The 17,119-nt window shown below is 41.5% G+C and overlaps 1 long non-coding RNA gene across 1 annotated transcript; it reads right to left on the reverse strand.

Annotated features, from left to right (window-relative positions):
• Positions 1-9,456: 9,456 nt before the first annotated feature.
• On the reverse strand, positions 9,457-16,906 carry LOC105548927. The gene is made up of 3 exons (XR_001007475.1): positions 16,282-16,906; positions 15,228-15,357; positions 9,457-9,986 (listed from the first exon to the last, which is right to left on the reverse strand). It is a non-coding gene; the product is annotated as an uncharacterized LOC105548927 (long non-coding RNA).
• Between the last annotated feature and the right edge of the window lie 213 nt (positions 16,907-17,119).

The following is a 17,119-nucleotide window of genomic DNA, read 5'->3' on the forward strand; positions in this document are numbered from 1 at the left end:
GGAAAGCAGAAATAGGAGTTCTTACTGGGAATCCAGAAACTCTTAAGATTATCTTTCTTAACGAGCTACCGAAATGACCCCTGAAAGCATAGTCTTAGTTTCCTTCCTTCCTTCCTTCCTTCCTTCCTTCCTTCCTTCCTTCCTTTCTCTTTCTTTCTTTCTTTCTTTCTTTCTTTCTTTCTTTCTTTCTTTCTTTCTTTCTTTCTTTCTTTCTTTCTTTCTTTCTCTTTCTTTCTTTCTCCTTCCTTCCTTCCTTCCTTCCTTCCTTCCTTCCTTCCTTCCTTCCGTTCCTTCTCTTCCTTCCCTTCCTTCCCTTCCTTCCTTCCTCTTTTCTTTTCTTTTCTTTTTTTTATCACCTGCACCAGCCCTTCAGTTCCTACCTGGGGCCCTCTGAGTCAAGATCCTCAAAGATGGGTCCTAGGAATCTGCATTTTTAAAAACTTCCCAGGCTGGGCGCAGTGGCTCACGCCTGTAATCCCAGCACTTTGGGAGGCCAAGGCAGGCGGATCACGAGGTCAGGAGATCGAGACCATCCTGACTAACACAGTGAAACCCTGTCTGTACTGAAAAGTACAAAAAAAAGAAAAAAAAATCCCAGAAGGTTCTCATATCTACTAAAAGCTCGAGTTTCTGCTCTGAAGGGGCTTCGTGGATGGGTCTTCAGGGACTCTGTGTTTATAAAGTGTATGTGTGTATATATATATATGTGCATTTTTCTGAAGTAAATTTTCAAAGGAGTCTAAGACCCCAGAAAAGGTTAAGGCCCAGTGCATAATGGCCAATAAATGGAGAGAAAAACTGTCCAAATCTCACATATTAATGAAAAGAAGAATGCAAGTTAAAACAAGATTATTACTTTGCACTCACAAACTTTTGAAAAAATCAGTGGTGGTTGGCAAAGACAGAAAAATAAGAATTCTCATACACTGCTGAAGGTACAGACATTTTGGGGAACAATTTGACAATAGCTAGCAAAATCTAAAATACATTCTCCTTACAGCCCAGCAAGTCCACTTTTAAGCAAATACCAACTCTTGAACATATGAACTTGGCATGTTTAAGGATATTCTTTGCGATACTGCTTATAATTAATTGGAAAAAATTGGAAACAACATAAATATGTACCTTAGGGGCAGAAAGAAGGTTACCCCTTTCCTCCCTGTCATAAGGGTCATGGCTGACACCCCTATAACAAAGACAAGCTAACAGGAGAAAAGCATAACACATTTATTTGATCACAGTTTTATGAGACATGAGAGCCTTCAGAATGGAGACCAAAGATCCAGGAAAAATTGATCCCTTTTTTTATGCTTAGGTTCAATGAAGAATGGACAGCCATGTAGAACTACGACTGGGGGAAAACAGGGATAATCTAATGGAAATAGACTGAGTCAGGAAACCTACCAAGCCCTGTCAGCTCAGCTTCTTCTTGGCCTCTCTGGGCAGCATTTCTTTCTCCCAGGTATGGAATGGGAACCCTCTGGGATGAGGGTCTTAATTTCTTTATGGCCAGCTCTTACTCAGAAAGGCAGGGGAAGATTACCGTAATATTTTTAGATTTTATGACTGGCTTTGGGTAAAAGCTGTTTTGGTTTCTATGACCTGCCTTGGGGAAGAGGAATTATGGTTTTCTATGGCTTGCCTTAGGGAAGAATGAGGGGCAAGAGACACCAGGGCAGGAGAAGGTCAGATAGAGACTTTGCTTCAGAGGCCTTCACTCCGGGGTGTCTTTTTCTAAATCCCAACACATCAAGAGAGGAATGGGATAAATAAAATGTCATATGATCGATGTTAGCTTATTATAATTACAAGGAATGATGTAAATCCATTTATTAATAATATTGAAAATAATAGGCTGGGTGTGGTGGCTCACACCTGTAATCCCAGCACTTTGGGAGGCTAAAGCAAGCAGATTGCTTGAGCCCAGGAGTTTGAGACCAGCCTGTGCAACATGGTGATAGCCCATCACTACAAAAAATACAAAAATTAGCTGGGCATGGGATGCATGCCTGTAGTTAGTCCCAGCTACTCAGGAGGCTGAGGTTGGAAGATCACTTGATCCCAGGAGGTTGAGGCTATAGTAAGCTGTGATCATGCCACTGCACTCAGCCTGGGTGACAGAATGAGATGCTGCCTCAAAATAACAATAATACTGAAAATAATAGTAGCTAAGACTTAAATGGTGCTTACTGGCACTGTTCTAAAAGCTTTTCATATGTTAACAAAACTGAATCTTAAAACATAATTGTGAGTGAAAAAAGCATAGAATAAAATGATACAACACTATGATTATTTTTATGTTTAAAAGCACAAAGTAATACTTACATAGGTTATTGAGATATATACAGAGAGAGTAAAAGTAGAAAACATGGATTTCACAAATATACACAAAATTCTAAGGGTAGTCTAGGGCGGCACTAACACGGATTTATAAGAATGGGGACATTTCAGTCTCCTTCAGCTGTATCAGATATATGTCATTTGCAAAAGATCTATAATTAACAAACACTTACATGATATTCACAAAACCAGTTGGCAAGGTAAGATGTTATAAAATGTGAGTGCTCAGTGGCAGGGCAGGGCAAGACAGACAGAAGAGAACAGAAGAGGAGGCCGTGCAGCTGTAGGGCTGTTAAGGCAGAAATATTTTGTGGAGCACAAGCAAGACTTAAACACAGATGGAGGGTTGGCAGGAATCGTACTGCCTGAGAGGCGCTAGAGATACGACCCCTAGAGGAAGAATGTCATCTTGGGGGCACCACGAATGGAGAGTCAAAGGTGGATCCACACAAGGAAGCGAAAAGACATTGGCATTTTCTATTAGGACATCTGGAAGTCTCTTTTGGTAAGTTATTTAATTATAAATAACAGAGGAAGTGACCAGCTGAATTGCACTTCTGACAAGCAACAGGAATTATATAGTGAAGTGCAAGTTACCAAACCTTTGAGAGAAGGCCATGATGTCTTTGAAGCATTCACAATATCCAGGGAATTAAGGGCTCAGTGTTGTTAGGTGTGTGCCTTAAATGTCAGGGTGGGAAAACTGAGAAAACTCAAAATATGCAATTTTGATTCAACCAAAGCAAATGTCTTCTCCTTCTTTCCAAAAAAGAAAGAAAGGGTCGGAGGAAAAATAGTTATGGCTACTCCAGGAATTCTCCCTGCAATCAGATGTCAAATTTCGAGCTTTCTCTCTCTCTCCTGCTTCTCTGTCCTCTTTGCCTACAGGATTAGTTGTGACTTACAAGGATCTCCACATTTGGTCCTAGCACCCTTCCAGTCCACCCAACACCCCACCCATATGGACTCTTCATCCTTCATTTCAGTGATGCCCACCTTTGCACATCCTGCTTCCTTTGCTTGGAATGACTTCTTTCTGACCCAGCTTTGCTTGGGAAAGCTCAATCTTCCTTGAAGAACCAGCTCAAAGGTCTTCTGTTAAGCTTTTCCTGAAAGAGGGGCAGCATAGCCATTTACACACCCAGTTATTCACCATACAAACACTGATTGAAGGCTACCAATGCCCTCCAGCAAAAGACCACCAGGAACACACTGATAATCAAACAAGCTGAGCTTATTACTCATTGATCAAGGGAGAACATACTTGAAGGACACTACCTTAGCAACTGTGTTAGAAAGAAACTACTAGAAGATTTGGATTTTGGTCGGGTGATTTGTGGAAGGCTTAAGAAATTAAGGATTTGCTCTAGGTCGGATACCATCAGAAATCCAGGCAATTGTACGATTGAGTGCATTACAGAGGGCAGAGTGACCTTGTTTTTGTGTATGGACAAAATTATGTAGTGACCTTGTTTTGTTTCATTTTATCATGGTTCAGAATAAGCTTGTCTGAGGTTGGTGTTCTGTGAAATTGTCTATGTCCAATAGGGGAACAATGGCCTGGCTGTGAGTGTTAGATCAGCTTGTAATAATATTGAGGTCTACTGGTGATTGTTTCTGGATGTCAGGGCCTGCTTTTTTCTTTCTCTATGCCTATAATGCCTCAGCCATTGGATTGTGATATTGTTCATATGTCTTTTACATCACCTAGCATGCCTTATGATGTAGCAGACAGTGCGGTTATGTCTCAAGATACATCCCAACCCTCTCCCACCGTGGGGTAGCCGTGGGATGTGGATGGGACTGATTCCACTCCCAGCTCCAACATGGGCCCTGATTTGTCTAGAACATCTGGTGACTTGTTTAAAGATAGGCATTGAATATTCAGTTTTATGGAAACAGACACTGAGATTGCATGCAGGAGGTTTAGTGGGGAGGGTACATAGGAACGATGTAGGCAAGAGAGGGAAGGATGATGACACAGAGGGAGAAATTGACCCAGTATATGATTTCAACAGAGGCTTTATCTGATTCCCCTTTGGAAGCACTGGAGCCGGGATGACCCTTCAGACATGCCTAATTGAGGTGACCTCAGACTTTTATACTTACTCATTGATCAGCCATTAGAGGCAGTGTCCTCTCAAGGGGGACAATATCCTTGAGTTTGGCAGCTCCTTTTCGTCAGAGCAATGCTTTGAGAGGAACTCAGCTGTGAGCCATCAGCAATCAATACTTCCAGAGTGGGAAAATGAGGGTCTCAGATCTGAAGGGAACATCTGGTTGACACAGGCACTAAAATGAGCAAACATGAACATTATTTTCTTGTCTTGCTGATAATTCCATCTTCTAAAGGATAGGTTTTAGATGTTAATTCTGCCTGTCTTAGTCCATTCAGGCAGCTATACCCAAATACCTTAGGCTGGGTAATTCATAAAAAATAGAAATGTATTGCTCACAGTTCTGGAGACTGGGAAGTCCAAAATCAAGTCACCTAGTAAGGGCCTATTCCTCATATGGCACCTTCTTGCTATGACCTCACATGGTGGAAGGGGCAAGGGCACTCCCTTCAACCTCTTTTATGAGGGCAGTAATCTCATTCATGAGGGTGGAGCCCTCATGATTTAATCACTTCCTCAAAATCCCCCATTTCTTAATACCATCACATTGAGTATTAGGTTCCAACATACGAATTTTGAAGGGACAACAACATTCAGACCATAGCTTTGTCCAACAAGGAGTACTTGGTAGGTGAAATAAAGAGCCTTAAGAGAAGGTAGCGATTACTTATTTTAATATGCCACCCAAGGCTAAGCCAGCTGGGTGATATTCTTTGGATACAGCGATTCTTTCAGAAGAGCTCAGGAATTTTTTTTTGGTGATTAGTAGAAGAGACGCTTGCTAGACACTAGAAGGAAAGTATACAGTCCCAGCTGCTGGTTGCATCATCAGGACAAAGCCAGCATACAGAGGATGGAAAAACTGAGAGAACTGTGAAGAAATGAGATGCTGGAGCTCGCCTGCATCAGGCGAGGGGTGACTGCGCACATCTCTTCCCAATTCTATCTTCAGTGACTTTGCTTTGGTAGCTTGAAATAGGTCATGGTGGGAGTATTTACACCATGGAAATAGACAAACTCATGGCTCTTTTTTTCTCTGGAAAGTCAGTTAGTTGTGACATACTTCCTAGCACACTACCGACGAAGCCCTAATCAAACAATGCCTGAAGCCTGTCTACTTCTGGACTTTTCAGGTACGTGAGTCAATAAATTCTCCTTATTGTCCAAATTGAATTTTAATTGCTGCATATTATAATTTATGTTTGCATATCTGTTTTCTCCAATAAGTTATAAGCTTCCTGAAAGTCAGAGAACATATTTATCTTTGAATTTCTGGTGTCAGTAAACATAGCCAGTACCCAACATATATTGAATAAATGAAGCATAAGGGTCTTTGAACTGAAAAGAGCAAACATTAATAAGATGGAAATGGATAGTCAAGATGGGTGAAAGTATAGATGTTTAAACCAGTCCAATTCTTCCGGCATGAATGAGAAAAAAGAAGCAGCTCTCTCTCTCTCTCTCTCTCTCTCTCATACACACACACACACACACACACACACACACACACACACACCCTATCTCTTTCTGAAGACACAGTGCACAGTGAATGTGGACTTCAGTGTCAAACAGCCTTGACTTCCATTCTTGGCACGGCTACTTATTGGCTATAGTCCTATACAAGTTCCCTAACATCCTGAAGCCTCAGTTTCCTAATCTGTAAAGTAGGCAAAATGATGCCTTCCTCAGACTGAAAGAGAAAGATGAGTAGAAAGCATTTAACCCAGGACCTGATACACAAAGCAGAGGCCGCAGCCAGTTTTTGCTGTTGTTCTTGTAGCAGATGTTGCTTTATCATTACAATTACTGTTGTTGCAGCTCCCTTCCTTTCATTGCCTTTGTTCTGGTTCATAAATTTATTTTATCTAACCTCTCACTGAAATCTAGCTTTTTGCTTCTATTAAGAATATAGGGAAGAAACTGCAGTGGTATTAGCAGTGCCTATGACTCTTGCCACAGAAATTACAGATTTTTTCATATCACCTGGTAGTTGTTGTAGACAATGGAAACACAGTTTCTCCCATCACTCTTTGAAATGATGGGGTTGTTATTTGACCCTTCACCAGATCCTATTATTTAAAGCACTGATAAAGGAGTAAAAATATTACTATATTTGTAATAGTTAAAATATTTGATATTGTAACTGATTTCCTTTGTAGCTTTATGTATTTCATTTTATGCCTAATAACATTATTCTGAGAAGGGAATCTGTGGCTTTACCAGCCTACCAAAGGGAGCCTGGCACATAAAAGATTAAGAGCCCCTGCCCTGGGACCATGTTGCTTCACGCTGGCTGGTCAGCTCAGTTAGTTTAAGAGCAAGGAAGGTCATAGGAGCCCACTTGTAGGGTCAGTTCACTTTATATAACTTTATTCTGTTCCTCAGCCACAGAGGCTGGCCAGTGTGTGTCCAAGACCTGGAAGAGGCTGTGTAAGACCAACCTCTATAAGCCCATCTGTTTGGCAGGAAACAGTATGCCCCGTGGATGGTGGATTAGTCTTGGTGCTGCATTATGGGAGGGGCGGGGTCATTTGGACATAGAACTTGAGGGCTTCAAAACACAATAAATGTAGATATTAGTCACTTGTAACTGGTGGAGAAGCCTGTAATCTCTCAGTAGTTCCTCATTCTGACAGCCTCTCTCTCTCAGTCTGGGCCTCTTGGTCTATGTGTAGTAAGGCTCCCACTTCCTGTTCCTTTCTCTCTCTATCTTCACCCATCTTGCTCACTCTCTCTCTCCCTTCGCATTCTCTCTAATTTATTCCCCCCCTTTTCTCTGAGGAGGAAGCAGTAGAAAATCCGGAATGTAGTCATTGGGTATCTGGTGGACATTCTTCTCTGTGCTTGGCCTTGAGTTCTTGGCAGGGATACTTGCTGTCCCTGGGTCTGCTCTCACTTTCCTTTCTGTCATCACACACACACACACACACACACACACACACACACACACAGTATCCCTCTCTCTCTCTCCATCTCTTTCTCTCCCTGACACACACTCACACTTCAGAACGATTATATTTATAATACCCTGGGCAGTTCCAAATGTCAGTATGAATTTTAAGAGCACATTTGTGTCTCTTGCTTGGAACAGACTGAATTTTCCACTGTCTGAGAGTTTGAAGTTCTTCCAACTAAGAGAGCAGTGAGAGCCTCTGGGGGACTAGCCATGTGTCAGAGCTCTGTCAACTTTCTGCTCCAAGGGTCGCACTCACTCAACATTTGTTGAAGGACCTATGGCCACATTTGGCCCAAGCCAGTCATGTTGTGCTTTTCAAGTAAAACCCGGTAAGGGGAAGGGCATCTGGAGTGGAGATACCTAGTGTCAAGTAAGAATGGGTCCTATAGGCCTGACATGTAAAAGCCATCAGAAATTGACCTGTTTTCTGGGCCTAGAGGAGAAGAAACCAGTAGATCTGGGATATACCCAAAGGAATAGAAATCATTCTACCATAAAGACACATGCATGCAAATGTTTGTTGCAGCACTATTCACAACCAGTAAAGACATGGAACCAACCTAAATGCCCATCAATGACTGATTGGATAAAGAAAATGTGGTACATATACACCATGGAATACTATGCAGCCATAAAAAAGAATGAGATCATGTCTTTGGCAGGAACATGGACGGAGCTGCTGGCCGTTATCCTTAGAAAACTAATGCAGGAACAGAAAACCAAATACCACCTGTTCTCACTTCTAAGTGGGAGCTAAATGGTGAGAACACGTGGACACAAAGAGGAGAACAACAGATACTGGGGCCTGTTGGAGGCTGGAGGGTGGGAGGAGGGAGAGGATCAGAAAAAAAAAAACTATTGGGTACTAGGCTTAGTACCTGAGTGATGAAATATGTGTAAACAAACCCCCATTTACTATATAACAAATCTGCCCACATACCCCTCAACCTAAAATAAAAGTAAAAAAGAAAGAAAAAAATGGCCGGGCACGGTGGCTCATGCCTGTAATCCTAGCACTTTGGGAGGCCAAGGCCGGTGGATTACCTGAGGTTGCGAGTTCAAGACCAGCCTGACCAATATGGAGAAACCCCATCTCTACTAAAAATACAAAATTAGTTGGGCATGGTGGCGCATACCTGTAATCCCAGGAACTTGGGAGGCTGAGGCAGGAGAATCGCTTGAATCCGGGAGGCGGAGGTTGCAGTGAGCCAAGATCACGCCACTGCACTCCAGCCTGGGCAATGAGAACAAGACTCTATCTCAAAAAAAAAAAAAGAAAAGAAAAGAAAACCAGTAGATCCCTGAAAGGATAAATTATAACTCTCATTCAACGTCTAGGAATTAATCTGAATTCACTTTCAATTGGGAGTGGCAGCTGAAAGCTGACTTTAGGCAGACTTTAGGGACAGAAAGACTTGGACAGTTTCTCTCCTCTTCCTTATATTTAGCTGTTGCATGAAATACCCTTAAAAGAATTCAGTAACAGCCATTCCACAATTAGAAGTATGGCTTGAAATTCTTATTCCTGTGAGAGTTGACACACTGGCTTTAATTCATACTAAAGTGCAAATGACTAACCTAAGATTATTTCTTGCAAACAGTTTTATTAAATATGAAGAAGAGAGGACAGAGAAAGAGAGGCTTATATTTGAGAGGAAATTGGGTAGAGGGACAAAGAAATGAGATGCTGGAGATTTTATAACTTTATAGTAGTGTCAGAGTTGGCCCCAGTTAGCTTTCTGGAGTTAATTGCTCAGTTTAATTATGGATTTCTCCCCACACATTTCCAGCACTCAGTTTTGATTAGATCTTATATTGCTTGGTTTCCTTAGCCTCTCGTCAAAGAACCTCTTTAGTGGGTAAAATGGGGGAATGTGGCAGGAGAGAAGGGGGTGCCCTACAGTGGATCAGAACCGTTTCTTAGAGGATGTTTCATCACCTTCTGTGTAATTTCCAACCAAAGTTAAAATGTTCTTCCCTTCTAATTCACAGTAAACTAATCTTGGGAGAATTCTTTCTGGCTGAGTGCTTCCCAAGCCACCATTCTTTAAGTGGAATTTATTTGAATAATTTAACATTGATTTCTAGTCTGGGTACTGTTTAGTTCCTTTTTGGGTCACTGAGCAAAAGGACTTAATATGTTCCATGTTCCATATAAAAATATCACCCGATTTTAGCTGTTCAGTGAGCTCCTAGGACAAAGGAGGGTTACTGGCAATGGAAAAGTATCACTTCCAACACAGGATATGCTGTGAGCATTGGTGGTATGTAACATATTCAGTAGTGTTTTCATGAACCTGTCAGCATAGTCTGCGTAAACTTTGCAATGACACTCACCTTCTGCTCAGCTCAACTTTATGGCTTCCTGAGCAAGGAGGTAAAGAACATGGAAGAGAAGTGGACGCGTCACAGAGGCACCTTCTGCCTTGTGGGACTCCCCCTTCTGGTGTCTGGAAGGGATGATGGTGGTTGAATTCAAGGTCACTGCCCCTACGCAGAGAGAAGGAAGGGAAGTGTTTTCTTCAGGTTCTTCTCCTTTTGAGAGGAGAGTGAGGCTTCTCCTGCTCCAGATTCTATAGGGAATAACATAGAGAAATTATGCTTTATCACTGGCAAAAAATTCATCGTTTGTAACTTGGGAATAATACATTGTATACAGAGTTTAGAATCAATGCGATAAGCTATTAAAAGTACTTAACTCGATAGCTGGCACTAGTAGTCACTCAATTACTGTTTGTTTCTTTCTAGCTGTCACCAGTTACAGTTTTGCATTTTTACCTTTAGGTCTTTGATCCATTTTGAGGTAATTTTTGTGAAAGAGATGTAAGGTCTTGGTTTAGATTCTAGTTTATTTTTTTCCTGCATGCAGATGTCCAGTTGTTTCAGCACCATTTATTGAAAAGACTGTCCTTTCTCCACTGTATTGCCTTTGCTCCTTTGTCAAAACTCAGTTGACTATATTTGGGTGGGTGTTTTTCTGGGCTCTCTATTCTGTTCATTTGGTCCATTTGTCTATTCTTTCCCCATGTCACATTGTTTTGATCACTGGAAAGCTTTTCAAAATCGTAAAGCCTTATACCCATATGAAGCAGTATTAGTAGAGAGAGTGACCAGCTGAGGGCCAATGGCATTTCCTCAGCTCTTATCCTCTCCCTACTCTGTGTGAGTTAGAAGATGGAACTCCTCATCTGTGAAGAGGGAAAGCCAATACTCCAGGGCCAACGGTTTACTGAGGGCATAATGGACTTGGTCTCTTCCTTCTGCTGAGTTCGAGGACAGGGCTTGTTCAAAACTGGTTCATCTCTGCTTTCTCTGACTTCAAGGACCTCATCCTAACACTTTGCTACTGGCAACTCAAGCATTATATATTCTGTTATTTTAAAATATTATATTATTTTCTTGCTTGTTTTAGACAGTAACATTGTTTCCTTTTGCTACTCAGTCTGGGCATGGCTCATGATTGCCCATTATAGCTTCAGCTGACATAGATCCTGTATTTCAGCAAGTAGTTCTCAAAGTGTGGCCCCTGACCTGCAATATCAGATCCTCTGGGAAATGCAATGTTAGAAATGCAAATTTTTAGGTCCTACCCCAGACTGAATGAATCCAACCTCTAGAATAAGGCCAAGTAAATCAGTGTTTTAACTAAAAAAAAAAAAAAATGACACATGCTCAAGTTTGGGAACCACAAACTTTGAGTTTACAAAGAGTTTTTCATTCATTTAGTAGCAGCATTCTCACGCACATTGTCTCTGATAGATGGCACGATGACCCACTTCCACTTGGTTATTCTTTTCCCTCTGCCTTTTAGGGCTTGCCATAGGACGCCCTGCTGAAGTTGGCACGCTCATGGGAGCTATCCTTAAATGCCACTCAGAACACTCTCACAGCCTACAGCCTGCAGAAGAAGAGTGTCACCTGGTCCAGTTGCTGAGTGACCGCTGATCAACAGCTGACTTCACCTTGCATCCTGACTCCTGGGAGCTCTTCCTCTCCCATCTCTCTTCCCCTCTTTCTCTATAGGCGCAGCCATCAGGATCAGCTGAACCACTGGGGATGGCTGTCTTTGGAGAGGAGCTATGTGGCCTTGAGAAGAGTTGGGTAGATGGACGGCCTCTCCTTGGAAATCCGCTCTCTGAAAGGACAAAGCCTAGGAGACTGCTCCTCAGGGTGCAGAGCACAGGCTTGCCTGTTTATTAGGGTGTGGACTTGGAGTCAGGACAGGAGTTTTATGAACAGGAGAAGGAATTTTGTTGAGTTTGTGGCCTTGTGCTGATTCTTTTTGGGATGTTGAGTAGCACGAATAGAGAAATCTTTGATGAGAAGAAAAAAACAGTTTTAGTGAAGTAAATAAATGTAGCTTCATTTTCATTTGTAAATATATTTCTTCTATTTGTTGTTACTCCACTTGTAAGATGCACACACATAACCACAGATTCAGAGATTTTTGTCTATTCATTGATGGCGATCTGTGTTACTTTCTGTCAAGGAGGCATAGTAACTTGGTGTCAGTATGGTGGGGCTCTGGCTGCCACAGACAGTATAGGTAGTGGCCTTCTGTTAGCTGAAAATTAATTACTAAATTGGCAGCATGTGCCCCTCATTCTGTGATATACACACACACACACACACACACAGAGACACACACACAGTACCCCTTATGTTTGCTTAACTTCCAAGAGTCTTTTGGACATATAAAATTTGCCTCAGTCAAAAGTTTAAAATATGCATTGGTTCTGTGCCTATTAAAAGCAAAGTTTAAAATAAAGCCCGAAATAATGGATGAAATCCATTCAGGCAGCTTGGTGGTTTAAAGCAAGACTGAACTTTCTACTTTTTGAAAAGTGTGTTTCCAGGAATAAAGCTGAGTGGGCAAAGCAAGACCTAATTTTCCCCACTGAATAGGAAATAAAATGACACATATTGAATGCTGTCTCAAAGGTGCTTATACTGGTTGGGAAAAGATGGCCTTGAGACCCAGACTATTCATGTTAAGATTGAAGATGAGGTGAAAATGCGAATTAAATAATGCCATGGCAAAGTTGGCTGAAAATGAGTAAGCAGGACTTTGTGAACGCTTCATATTCCTAATAAAGCATCTCTTCCTTACTCAAACATCTTTTCCTCCCTCTTTTGACCTTCAGCAGGCTATAAAGAACAATGCCCTTCATTTGTGATTATCTAATCTTTAGAAACATGTCCTGCCCTCATATATTGCTGGTGGGAATGTAAAATGATGCAGCTGCTGGGGAAAGCAGTTTGGTGGGTTCTCAAAAAGGGAAACACAAAGTTATATGTGTTTATGACCCAGAATGTTCCACTCCTAGGTATATACTCGGGATAACTGAGACATATGTTCATACAAAAACTTGTGCACAAACATTTGTAGCAACATTATTTATAACAGGCAAAAAGTGGATACAGTCCAAATCTCTGTCACCTGAGGAATGGATAAATAAAATGTGATAGAGCTGTACCGTGAAATACTATTCAGTCATAAAAAGAATAAAGTACCAATAGTAAGAGTTGAAGAAGGAAGAAAGAAACATGAAAAGCAGCTTCACGGTAAAAGACAGGTTTATTTTGGGAAATAAACCTGAGAGGGGCTTCTGGCTGAGTTAGGTCAGGGGCACTCTCTCTTACAGACTGAGAGTATTTAAGGGTTTAGGGCAGGAGAGCTTATTACAAGCTCAGAATATTTCTGTGTTTCTTCGTCTTGCTTATTTGGGAGGGAGATTTTGTGTTTGTTTCCATACTTTTTTTTTTTTGCAGCTGCAGGCATACCCAAGTCTGCTTTTAGCTTCCCTATCTTAGTGCACCTAAAGGGAAAGGGATGTGCTTATTAGGGCCCACTGTTTTACTGGGGCCCATTGTATGAGTGTGAAGTTTGGCAGTTACCCAAGAGACTTTGCCCCTACCTTCTGCCCCTGACCTGTCTTATCTGTGTTTTACTGTCTGCTCTTTCTGGCTGCTTGTTGTTAGAAGAGAAGTGATTTCCTTGAAATGACTGAGATTAGAAAGGGAGCCAGAACTTGAAATGGCAATGTTTGTCCAAGATGATGGTGCTCCTGCTCTGTCACTGATACCTGCTACTACTTGGATGAACCTTGAAAACGTTGTGCTAAGTGAAAGAAGCCAGAATCAATGGGCCACATTTTGTTCGATTCCATGTATATGAAATGTGCAGAATAGGCAAATTATAGCCCCCCAAAATTCATATGTTGACATCCCAACCCTTAGTACCTCAGAATGTGACTGTCTTTGAATATGGGGCCTTTAAGGAGGTAATTAAGGCAAAAAAGAGGTCCTCTGGGTGGGCCCTCACCCAGTAAGACTGGTGTCCTTCTAAGAAGAGAGAGATTAGGACACAGTTACACACAGAGGAAAGGCCATGTGAAGACAGAGGGAGAAGACAGCCTTTTGCAGGTCAAGGTGATCAGGATAAACAGCCCATAATAGGTCTGGTAAGGTCTGAACAGGGGTCAGATTGTATAGTGTGTTATCAGCTAGGGTAAGGAGTTTTACTGTAATTCAGAGCCACTGGAAGGTCTTAAGCAGGGTTCTACAGATCTGATTAATATCTGGGAGTTAGGGTTTCCCTGGAGATTCTAACAAGGACTAAAGCATCCCTGACCTTAGACCCAGAGGTAATCTCTATCAACCTGGGTCCTGAATTAAACTTTCTTCATCCTGTTGATTGTCCTTGGTTTTCAGCAGAGTTTGCACAAAGAGAAATCAACACACCCAGGATAGCATGCCTCAGTACTCCAAACAGATTCTGAGAAGCATAAGGGTCAACCATAAATGTACATTTTTGCAAACCCTGTAATCTATTTATGCTACAAAAAAATCTCCTAAACAGAGGAACTGAATCAACTGCAAATAGCTATTGTTGATTTTCTACGAGGACATTGGCAATCATGATGGCTCTGTGAGCCACAGGATTGTTGTAAAGAGAGATTTCTGGATGGTGATTTTCTGTACTAATCAGTGGATTTTTGTTTTCTCATCAGGGCCAAGATATCCAACCATAAACAAAGGAGAAATTTTGACTTGAGAAATATCTACTTTGTTAATAAGCAAAACTGAAAATGGAATAAAGTAATTTTGTTTTGTAAACACAGGCTTGCTGTTCATTGAGTGCAAAGTATAACTCTTGCAAAATGTTAGGGGTACTTGGACCCCATGGTGCTAGAGTTTAAAATGGTTTTGGAGGAATTGAAACATCAGTTCTGTTTATTGCACAAATGTAGCAAACATGAAAGCCAAATCGTACAAATTATTTTAAACAACTGAATGCCACTTACCAGCTGTGAGCTACCTGCTTCAACAAAACTCTTTCAAGCCTAAATAAAGGGAAAAAATTTCTCTCTTCTCTCCATGTATTTAAAGATAGCATCCGAATTAACATCTGAGTCATAAATAGTCCATGAAACAGATGACTCCTCATCCTATGACTAGATGTTTTTTTTTTTTACCAGATAAAATTCTAAGTGAATCTCTTTTCTCTTTTGCACTTTTAAAAGCTATTTCCCTTCTCTGGTTTGGTCTTCTGGTTAATGTGCTGAGGCAGGCTCTTGGCAGCCAGATGGAGTATCATCTATATTTAGAGCTTCCATTAGCTTTTGTGTGTGAATCTGCTGCCATTTCCTAATTTCAACACAAATATTCTACGAGAGTGGATTGCCATTTATGTTATTGCTGTATAATAAAGTCATCATGCTAATATGCCTTATTTTTCCTGGTGATCCTTTTTGCTAATCAAGCACATTCCCTTTTTATTGGTCACATACTGATACATGAGAAGTTGTTACCTTGATAACATTTACCAGCATTCAGGTTGGTCAGTCTTGGTTCTGGCTTTTCTCGCTGTCCCTTCCAGGCTGGTTTGGATACCATTTAATGTTTTCTTTTTGGTTCATGGGAGTTCAGCAACCCAGTAACCTTGAGAAAAGAGAAATGAGAAATGGAACCAGTTCATCTTAGGCTAAAAGATTCATTTTGACAGAGTAATTTTTTTTCCTTAGGATAAGAAATTACTGTGTCATTCCAATTGCATAGATAACTACTGTGCCAAAGTGCTGCAGAGAGTTTCATGATGAACTTTTCTAAGAAAATTAATTGGATGTTAATGAAAGTTAGGGGGTGGTAGAATTCAAGGGAGAAGTACTCTGTTTTTTATCACCACTTCCCAAAATTATGTAGTCAAAGGCTCTTATGATGATTATAAAAATAGCAACCCCCACTTGCTTGTGCTAGACAGAATATAAAGCAGTTTCACAACATTTCTGCTTTGAATTAGAGTAATCCTCTTGGTATCTGAAGACCTCCTCTGAGCCCAGCGTATGCTGGCTTTGCCACCAGAATCTTAGGAGTGAGGCCTTTGGCTAGGTTTGGGGGTTCTAATAAATTTAGCATATGGGCCAGTTGCGGTGGCTCACACCTATAATCCCAGCACTTTAGGAGGCCAAGGTGGGCAGATTACTTGAGGTCAGGAGTTCGAGACCAGCCTGGGCAACATGGTGAAACCCCATTTCCACTAAAAATACAAAAATTAGCCGGGCGTGGTGGTGCATGCCTGTAATCCCAGTTACTCAGGAGGCTGAGTCAGGAGAATCGCTTGAACCTGGGAGGCTTGCAGTGAGCTGAGATTGTGCTACTGCACTCCAGCCTGGGTGACAGAGCAAGACTCTGTCTCAAAAAATAAAAATAAAAAATAATAATAAATTTAAAAAAGCATAGCATATGGAACACTCTTCTAAAATCAGTGTCTGTAACAGAAAAAAAGAAAGAAAGAAAAATTTGAAGTTGCAAGCACTCAGACGGGTTTGTGGACACTGGAAAGGAGATGAGGAACCTACTCATCACCTTATTTCCAGGAGAAGGTGGGTGGCAGATTCATGCTTGTTCTCAATCATAGTGGTTGTTTGGACTCAGTAGGAGTATTTACTGTGAAGTCTGTCATATGAAGGAAAAACTCAGGGGTGCAACACAGTGGCCAGAAAAAATGGATGGTGTCATTTCCAGTCACCAAGGTGGGACACCTCATGCTTGTGGGTCAGCACAGATCAGACACGGGTGTCCAGAGTTAGCTCTTTTACACATGTGCCGAGACAGGCTTCTTGTTCCTGTCACACGACTCCCAACTGGAGAGGATGATGAGGGGAGAGCCCAAGCTACACCAGTAACTCTTGGTGCCAGTTCCTGCTGTTTCATCTTTGTCTCCCCATCACAGCTGTATCGAGACCACTGCTGGCTGCCTTCTTGCTTCTCTAACTGCTTTTCTCTGGTTTCCTCTTTGGCTTCTCTTTCTGAAATTGTCACTTAAATGTTGACATAACCAGCCTGTGCCCTTTGGTACTTATCTATTCTCACTTTACCTACACTCCCTGGACAATCGCCTCCATTCCCATGGCTCCAATTACCATCTCTACTGCTGGCAGCTCTCAAGTGAAATCTACATCTCCAGCCCAGAACTTGTTCTGTGGTTCCCTAGATGTCTCAAACTCAGTGTGTTCGAACCTAACTCATGATGCTCCCACCCCCACAAACTATGCCTGCTTCTGAGATCTTGTCTATGTAATAGTGGCCAAGATTTACTGTGCTTGTGATATTCCAGGCTCCGTTCCAAGCATTTGACATACTTTACCTCATTTAACCTTTTCCAGAGCCCTGTACGAAGATGCAATTATTATCCCTTTCTTAC

The sequence above is a fragment of the Mandrillus leucophaeus genome, unplaced genomic scaffold, assembly GCF_000951045.1.
Source record: "Mandrillus leucophaeus isolate KB7577 unplaced genomic scaffold, Mleu.le_1.0 Scaffold427, whole genome shotgun sequence".
Taxonomy (NCBI): domain Eukaryota; kingdom Metazoa; phylum Chordata; class Mammalia; order Primates; family Cercopithecidae; genus Mandrillus; species Mandrillus leucophaeus.